This window comes from Hyaena hyaena, unplaced genomic scaffold (assembly GCF_003009895.1).
Source record: "Hyaena hyaena isolate Hyena2069 unplaced genomic scaffold, ASM300989v1 scaffold_512, whole genome shotgun sequence".
Lineage (NCBI taxonomy): Eukaryota > Metazoa > Chordata > Mammalia > Carnivora > Hyaenidae > Hyaena > Hyaena hyaena.
The window spans coordinates 1,150,620-1,160,608 of NW_024081143.1; positions in this window are offsets into that span (position 1 = coordinate 1,150,620).

Sequence of the window (9,989 nt, forward strand, 5' to 3'; positions counted from 1 at the left end):
CTGTCCACTGTATATGTAATGAGAATAAAAATAGATACATTTGTAGAACAATATCCTCACAGGAATTTTCTCATGTTACAAGATGTTCCAGAGGTTAACTGTGTGAACTTTCAGGCAATGCCCTCTTGTCCAGGCTGACATGGGAACTTCTCACAATGAACCCAGCCAATGACCTAAGAAGAGACTGACAAACTTGAGGAGAAGGTGATATGACCAAATAACAGATTTTCAGCTAGCTTTTTGGAAAGGAAGTTCTTTGTGAGACACACATTGTAAGGTAAACTCTATGATTCCTGCCTCCTGGTATTCACGTCTTTATGTTATGACTTTTCCTTGAGTGCAGCAGGCCGGTGACGTCCTTCAATCCAATAGAATATGGCAAAGATGATACAGTATGTGTGATCACATATACATGATTATGTTCATTAAAACTGTGACACCCATATTGGGAAGAAACTCTTCCTTGCTGGCCTGAAAGAAGCAAGCTTCTATGTTCAGATCAAAAGTCAAAGAGCTGAGAGTAGCCAAAAATTAGCAAGAAAATTCAGATCTCAGTCCGGTAGCCTGAAAAGAAGTGAATTCTGTTAACAACCACATGTGTTTGGAAGTAGGTTTCTCCCCAGTCAGATCTTGTAAGAGACTGCAAACTGCAGCCTTGACCATCACCTTGATTGCCTTTGTAAGACCCTAAAGCAGAATATCCAACTAACCAAAGACAACTTTTGACCTGCAGAAAGTGTGAGACAATATATAGGAGTTATTTTAAGCTCCTAAATTTATGGCATTATTGTGCTACAGTACATAGCTAATACAACCATTTTTGAACTTAGCACTTCATAAGATGTTCCTTCTCACTGAAGAAAGGCAAAACATTCAAAATTAGCAGTGATATTACAAGACCCATTAGAATGGTTCAAGGCGACATAGAGACGTTCAGCTCTGGTCCCTTAAAAATGGTGAGAAATGATTTGTATAAAGGTAATACTGCTAAGACCTCTGTAAGAACCAATGAGAATATAAATTATCAAGCTGAATAAGGTGGTATCTTGAAGGAGATAATCATGTTTCAATAATCATTGATTCAATTTGATAGTATATCAAGGATGGTGAAGACGCTTAGAAAGCATTCCTGTGCTCTGTAGTGATTATGAATGCAACATCTTTGCAGGATGCTAAGATATTTTATGGACATACAAGCACTATTCCTGAAACTAAGAGGCCACATTACTTTTAGAAGACACCATCTTGAAACACAGGTAGGCATATAATCAAGAGTATGTTCTAAAAGTATGTTTAAGGTCACAATCTTAGGTAGAAGCCAAGAGCCAATTATGCAAATTTTAACACTGAAAATTCTTATTTGGAAATTCTTAAAATATAGAGTTAATAATTAAAGTATGAATATATAAGAAAATCGAACATTATCATATATTTATCCATTATAATTTTTAATTGTTGCTATAATTTATATGTTCCATTTAAATTTTAGTATCTGCAAATTATTTTCTAGATTGTAGAATCAATTACAATGTACTTTCTAAAATATATGCTATTATAATTTTTATGTCAGATTAAAGATTCAGTAAGCAAGTGTATGAAAATAAGAATTTTCTGTTTCTCCTTTTAACTTACTAAGTTCTTATGAATTTAACCCATTTCCTTATGGAAATCTCACGTCTGTAAGGTGCAGTATACTATTTTCTTCCTGTTAATTTATTTTCATTTTCTCCATTATAGAGAATACCTGCAGATAATGGATTGATATAGGCATTATCATCAGTGTAATTTCATAACTCTCAGCAGATAAACATTAAAGAGTTTTCCTTCCACACTGGCAGATGGCAGCATGTTAGATAATTGTAAATTATTATATATAAGAATTACACTGTGATGGAAGCTAGAAAGAAAAAGTGACTGAAAATTTGGTTGTGAAGATAAGAAAAATGAAGATTGAATTTTAAAAATCAGGAGTTGTATATCACTACAGTATGGACCAAGCTGTATTTTTTGAATTATCGTTCAACACAACTGGTCAAACTACCCAACAGGAAAGGAAAAAAGTCAAGTCCTACAGAGACTGCAGATGACCGCCCGTTGCACAAACTCCTAATCAAATCACCACCATCTGCGTAACTTGTGATCAAATCCGCTTTGGCATTTGGCTTTTATCTCCTCAAGGATATTAGTCTTAATCCACAGATACCTTAACTAGAGAAGAATAATGGGTTTGAAGATGAAAAAGAATAGCATGACCCACAGAGAATAAGAGTCAAGAGCTGTGTTTATTATTATTATAAACTCTTTTTCCATGTGTTTATAATTGTCTCCCAAGACTTAACTGATTGTGTGCAGGGCAGACATGATGTTCTGCATTCTGACCCCTCTGTATTACCTGTCAGCTTGTAATTGATAAGTGTTAATTAACTGACTCACTTGCTAAATACTGACTGAAAAACACAAGGAGTAATCCTGAGACCAAGGAATCAGTTATTTCTGGGGTATACCCAGGGCACTTCCTTGTTACTTTCTTACTCCTCTGCAGAACACATCTAATCTATGTATTTAACAGTGTATTCTTTCTTTCCTTGTTTTAAAATCCTTATACCTGGGTTGGTGAACTAGGCTGAAATGCACACAGGTGAGTGGTAGAATGGATCTGCAGAGATCCATGATATTGTAGTTTATTTTGACATGAACATAGCCAGAAATGCAGATACTCTTAAGCCTCATATGTTATTTAATGCCTTAAAAATATATAACAGAACTAACTTAAATATGCCTCATAGTAGCCAGAAGCAAAAATGCATGGGAATTTAGGAAGAAACTGGAACCAAGCATTGTAAAGCACTTGGCCTTTCTCTTTTTTCCCTATTTATCTTCCTTTCTAGAAATTTCTTTGCTTCTCTAGGCCCCATGACAAATATGTCTATCTGTAGTGATACTGAGGTTATGTGTTACAATTCCAGCCTTGTGAAATGGCTAATTGGTCCGAGTTGCAAATTCAGGGAAATATAGGACAAGGAACCAACTTGGAAAGGTGTCTATTGCTGATCCATCCAGAGAGGGGCAAGAGAATGAGCCATGGCAGAATATAATGGCTAGTAGCAAATTTTCTGAAAAAACAGCAGCCTGTCTATAGTGTAATCTTAGAATGAATTGTACAATGAATCTTAGAATGTAATCTTAAATGAATCAAGAAATATCATTCCACTGTCAAGGTTTTAAAACTTTGAGCACTTTTATCACTGTCTTTTGTCTTGAACTCAGCAATGTGTACACATCTCCGAGAAAGGCACCTGACTTTTTTCCTCTCCATTTCCACAAATACAACAAGTGAGAGGCAACTGCCAAGAAAAGTTTAATCCAGGCTGAAATTACTAGATAAAATTAACAGTACAATCCTTTGCTTCCATTATCCTTTTATTTCATACACTTTCACATTTTTAAAAAGGGAATTCATGAAGAGATTTACATGAAAATAACATAAATGGAATAGACAATGTAGAGGGAGGGCCATGAAATTTTCCTTTTCTTATTTAGACACAGCTTTTTCTTTTGTCAATTTAAAGAAAGGTAGTAAATGTTTAAATCAATGTTCAGGGGCACCTGTGTGGCTCAGTTGGTTAAGCGTCCGACTTCAGCTCAGGTCATGATCTCATGGTTCGTGGATTTGAGTCCCACGTCGGGCTCTGTGCTGACAGCTAGCTCAGAGCCTGGAGCCTTCTTCAGATTCTGTATCTCCCTCTCTCTCTGGCCCTCCCCTGCTCACACTGTATCTCTCTCTCTCTCAGAAATAAATAAAAAAGATTTTTAAAAAATCAATCCTCATATTGTTTAAAACTCTCAGTCACTAAAATCAAGTGATAGCTTGTGTTATTTCAGATTTTTAATGTAAACTAGCAAAAGCTATGAAAGACAACCAATACCAGTGGTATGCTAGATCCAGCATGTGCTGGATTATGAAAGCTGGCTTTACAAGTTCCTTGTTAAATAAGTTAAGTTGCATAAATTTACATGAATTATTTTTAAAAAGTAATAAGGGCTGGACACTACATCCTAATTATTTTACTACATCTTACTATCATATATGGTCTTGAGGTTATTGTATCTATTTAATCTATATGGGGGAAATAAATAATACAACACATCTCTTCTCAACTTTGCATTCAATAACACCATAACATCACTTCGGTAGCTAAAAAGTGGTCATAGCAGGGATGGATAATCAGACCACAGAAATGAGCAAATGTTACAATCAGGGTTTTTTTCCTTTTGTTGTTTACTGAGCTTATTGTTAAACATTTGTCAACTTACTGTATATTACACTCTAGAGGTATGAATTATATAGTTTAGGGTGTTACACTGCAGTTCTCTAGAGATAGATAAACTGAAAACCCCAAAGAACATGCTGGAAGAAAAACATTAGCTGGAGGAAATGACCTGTTTTGCTTCATTTCTTCGGGCTTGAAAGTGTTGATACATTTTAGTTTGCTGAGTGCTCAGTGCAGTGTTATGGGAAGTGTGGAACAGTTGCTTGAACCAGGTTAATTATGAACTCTGGAGATGACTGATAAATAGCAAATGAAAAGATGTGGCGGGAGATACAGAAGGAGGGGTGAGGAAGAAAAACAACAATGTTTATAATATTTTATTTTTAGAAGATAAATGCTCTAGGTACGGTGTAAGTTAGTGTTCTCTTCCCTCATTAAGATCTACATTATCTGTAGACTTGGTGCTAGATTCTATGAACCATGAGATCATGACCTGAACTGAAATCAAGAGTGAGTCGTTTCACCTACTGAAATCACCCAGGCAGCCCAAGACTAACGCTTTAAAAGAAAAAGAATCCCTTAAAAAGGTTTCTGTGGGTGGACTGAGCTCAGATACTTCTGAAGAACACATTTAAAAATATTTTGGAGACTTGAGAGAGATTGAAAACATTGAACTTCCCATGGCTACATAAACAAATGAAAGAAGAGGATTTTGTTTTATCGTATACACTGACAAAAAGCCAGTGAAGAAATTGTTAGAAAGCAGATATCATCAGTTTGATCCTGGGAAGTGTGAAATCAGTTGCACAACCCGAAGGGGTATATAGGCAGGAACAGCAACAAGAAGAAGGAGGAAGGGGTGCTGCAGCTAGCAGTCAAGGTGGTACCAGCAGCCTTCTCATGGAGGAGGTCAGCACCAACACTGGAACTAAGGATTTAATAACTCTCATGATCAAGGGCATGGAAATTACAATAGTGTCTATGATGGTGATCAAACCTATTGTGACTGGGGCTGCTATGATTATACTGGGTATAACTATGGGAACTAGGGATATGTACAGGGATATGCAGACTACAGTGGCCAACAGACACTTAGGACAAGACATCTGGAGTGGGTGGTGATCACCAAAACAATTACCAGCCATACTAAAGGATGATGTGAGAGAAAAGAAGAGGAGATTACTCAAGTAACCCATGTTGCAGGATGATTGGTGTTCTGTTGATCTAAAATGATTATTTTGTAAAAGACTATCTAGTGTACAAGACACAACTGTGTCCAACTGTTTATAGCTGCCAATTAGTTTTCTTTGTATTTACTTTGTTTTTTATGTGTCATGACTCAATGTGGATTTGTGTTTATAAAAATTTTATTTGTATGATTTCATGTTAAACCTCCAATAAATGCTTCTCTATGTGACTGTTTGTGTCAGGTACTAAATAGCTCTGTAAAAGTGCAATTTTAAATAACCAATAATTAAGGCATAGTTTATTTTATAGGGAGTTTTGGTCCAAACAGAGAAACTGTGGTCCTTTATGAATAGCCAGTGTCACCCTGTCCCCATTTTTGTTAGATGTATTCTATTCTCTAAGCTCTAAGGCTTTGTTTCCCGGTTAACTGAGGTTTCCACCTTGAATGTTTTTAACTGAGGTTAAACCCATTGAATGTTTCTTCTCTGGAGACCTGTCATAGTGTTGTCATTATTGGAAGTCTTCTAACAGACCCTGAATCTTCTAGATTATATTCTAAAGTTATAGCATAAACCATGTTGTTAGCTCTTTCATGAATAAAAAACACTGTTTTCTACCTGTCTCCAGAAAGCCATTTGTAATGATATGCTAAATCAGACTTCATCAGTACTGTGCAAGACAAAGTTTTGGCTAATCATAATACCATGACTTTAATTGTTCTCTTGCTAAAAATGTCCAAATATACCCAGGGAAAAAACACTGTTAAACTGTGTGTTGGAGCTACAGTTTAAGAGTATCAAAAACAATTACATTTTAACAAGGATTTTGGCAGATAGGTATGAAATTGTAAAAATTTGAGCAAAAGTTATAAGTCAGGGAAAGACAGATATCATATGATTTCACTCATACATGGAATTTGAGAAACTCAACAGATGAACATAGTGGAAAGGAAGAAGAAATAAAAATAAGATAAAAACAGAGAGGGAGGCAAACCATAAGAGACTCTAAAATACAGAGAACAAACTAAGGGTTGCCGGAAGGGAGGTAGGTGAGGGGATGGTTAAGTGGGTGATGGGTATTAAGGAGGGCACTTTTTGGGATGAACACTAAGTGTCATATGTAAGAGATTCTTCAGGGTTCAACTCCTGAAGCCAAGACAATATTGTATGTTAACTAGCTTGAATATAAATAAATAAAATTTTTAAAAATGATAAAAATTTTGTAAATAAAAATGTTCTATATAAAAACGAAATTGAACAAAACTTAGATTCAGATATTTGAATCTGAGGAAATTAGTTATATTCTGTTGATATTATGTCACAGCAAACACCAAACTGAACAAAATGTTTTCTATTGGGGCATTCTTAGGAAGCTGTATTAGGTGTTAACTGTTAACATGGTGTGAGTCTCAGAAAAAGACACGGTGGTAGATTTCATCATTTTTAATGCATTAGTATATGAGCTGAGAAGTTCAGCACACCCACATTCGGACATAATAAGGAGCACTGGGGAAAAGTATACTTGAAATTTTATGTATGTTAACACAAATCTAAGTGACCATCATTACAAGAGATCGTCCTGGTGCATCAAAAAGCAGTTTTAGGGGTGCCTGAGTGGCTTAGTCGGTTAAGCGTCCGACTTTGGCTCAGGTCATGATCTCGCGGTTCGTGGATTCGAGCCCCGCGTCGGGCTCTGTGCTGACTGCCAGCTCAGAGCCTGGAGCCTGTTTCAGTCTGTGTCTCCCTCTCTCTCTCTGACCCTCCCCTGCTATGCTGTCTCTCTCTCTCTCCTAGAAATAAATAAAAATATTTTTTAAAAAAGCAGTTTTAGTTCTAGATCATGGAGAATTTCTTGGGTAAATTCAAGCTTTGAATGTTATGCTCAGTGCAGTTGTTGGATTTAAGGTTTTTAAGTTTTGCTCCTGTGGTTCCACATTAGCCTCTAGGATTGGCATACACATTCACATGCATAGTAGCTGACCTCGCCTTCAACCAAATGTAAATCTTTTTATGCTGATGAAGTGCCTTTTGTTTTATTTGGTGCCTGCAACTTTCTTTGTTCAATGATGTTTGTACTTGCTGACTATCAGGTTACAATGCACTTGGCCTTGCTTTGCTCCCATTTTGCTATTTGACTTTAAACTTAGACCCAGTACCAATGTTGGTTATTGCAGGGGACTGTTTATTCTTCCAACATGCAACTTTAGGGAAGACAAGGGAGATTGTCATTTTAAGTTATGTTGTCTAAGTCTGTAGGTACAGTGTTTTCAGGGCAGTGAATCCTATTAAGTTCAAACAAACAAAAAGTAACTGCAGATACTTACAGATTGTTAACATTTTGTTTTCACTGCCTTCTTATAATTTTTTTAGTATCATAATTATACAAAAATGGGATAAGATTTAAAAACTATTATTAATCAATACCAAAATCTATAAATAAAATATATTTTAAAATAATTTTTCTGGGATGATTAACGGTACAAATATGTGCTGAAAATATCTAAATTATCTTTTATGCATAGAGAAATAAAGCTGAATATGAACCATGTCCTAGAAGTAATTAGCTTATTGAATATCAATTGGTATGCAATCAATATAGAGTATAAAATGTATCAGATAAAAGGACCTCATTGAAAAAAAAAGTCTGCTTTTTCAATTCCCTTATGTTCTGATTTTGTGCTAGTTGATTAATTCACCGAATGGGTTTAATTTTGAACCAAAACATATTTTAAAAATCTGAAAAGAAAATGGAGTCATTACCATTTTAAATGTCACTGAAATAAAAATACTGAAGTCCTGGGTAAGTGATTTCCTTTCATAAGGTTAAATATCTGCCAAGAATATTAGCTGAGTTTTCTTAAAATTGCCCTTTAAGTGCTATTGCTGCCAAAAACCAACACAAGGAAGTGGAACCGGCATTATCTGAAAATCACAGTATCATGACATTGAATTGCTGGGATCTTATTGCAGCTGGGATGTCATCGCCAATGTTTATTTTAACCAATTTTATAAAGCAATCACTATTGCTCCTGCTTAGTAATATGCTTACAAATTTGATTACTGCCCTGGAAACTTACAATCTAGTGAGTGAGTCATACTATAAACAAATCATTGCCACATAATGTGTTAAGTGCCACGATAGAAGTGTTAGTAATGCACTTTCTTTTGGAGCACAATGAGGAAAAAGGCTACCTTTCAAAGACTATGGGAAAGCTTCTGAAAAATTAAAAGTACAATAATTGGGATACATGTTTAAATACAAAAGAGAGAGATCTAGGCAAAGGCAGAAATGTCCTAATAACACCAAATGATTAGCTTATAGAAAAATATTCAGTGTAGGTAATAATCAGATAATTCACATTAAAGGAAAGATTATCCATTTATAGCCTAGCATCTTTGTTTTGGAAGAGCTAGTGTTATACCCAGATCGTAGTATCCTCAACGACCAGAGACCACCGGGGAGACCGAGTCACGCATGCAAAGGCAAAGGGCTTTATTACGGGCTCGAGCTCGGGCTCCCAGACCTCACCAACGCAGTGGATCCATGCTGAGAGCCCCGAACAAAGGCAGAGTAGGGTTTTTATGGGGTTTGTGATGGGGGAGTTACAGAAATTGTGGCATGGAAACAGTGATCCAATCATAATTATACAACATTATTGACAGCGGGTTTAACCATACATGTTATCCAGAGTATCTGTTACTTTTGGCAGGATCCAATTACAACATTCAGGGTACTCTTAAATTCAACCAACCATAGAGCGAGACTAGAGTCTTGTTCGGCGACTAATGGGTTAACTTTTACATTAGGCAGCTGAGATTTATCTATAGTTGCTGACCTTTCTTGATTGGGCATTGCCAAGGTAGTGTGGTGGAGTGAAGTGGTGGGCAGTTTCTTCGGCCTTGGGCAATGTGTAGCTGCCTGATAGTTTCAGGGAAACTGAAACTTAGGCCTTCTAGTGTAGAGGGGAAACTTAAGGCCTGTCATGGAGTTTGTATGGTTTAGACTTGTGTCCTTACACTAGTCTTCACAATTGATAGAGGAGAGCAATTTATTATTTGCTAGAGAAACAGCAAACTAAATTAGAATCTTTGGGAAGAAGGTCACAGGTATATTTATTTTGAAATAATTATCCAGGAGATTCTGATGCTCATTGCTGACATCAGAGTATTATTAAGTCAAAGAATTATTTTCTAGCACAGCGATATAAAGTTTTTATTGTGAGATTTCATGTTACAGCATTGCTTTTTCTGTGTGCCAAGCCCTATCCCACTGGGGCTATGAATGTACAAAGATATCAACTTGACATTTAAGCATTTAAACATACACTACAACTGTTCCCAGAAATCTTTGTGAGGTATAGAGCATTCCAAATCCTATATTTCTGAGGATCTGATTTCCTTTTTTTTTTTTGCAACTTTGTTGAGGTATAGTTGATAAATAAAATTATAATGTATTTAATTACATGATACAATGTGCACATTCTGATAAGATGATATACCTATATATTGTAGAAGGATTGATTCTCCCCGT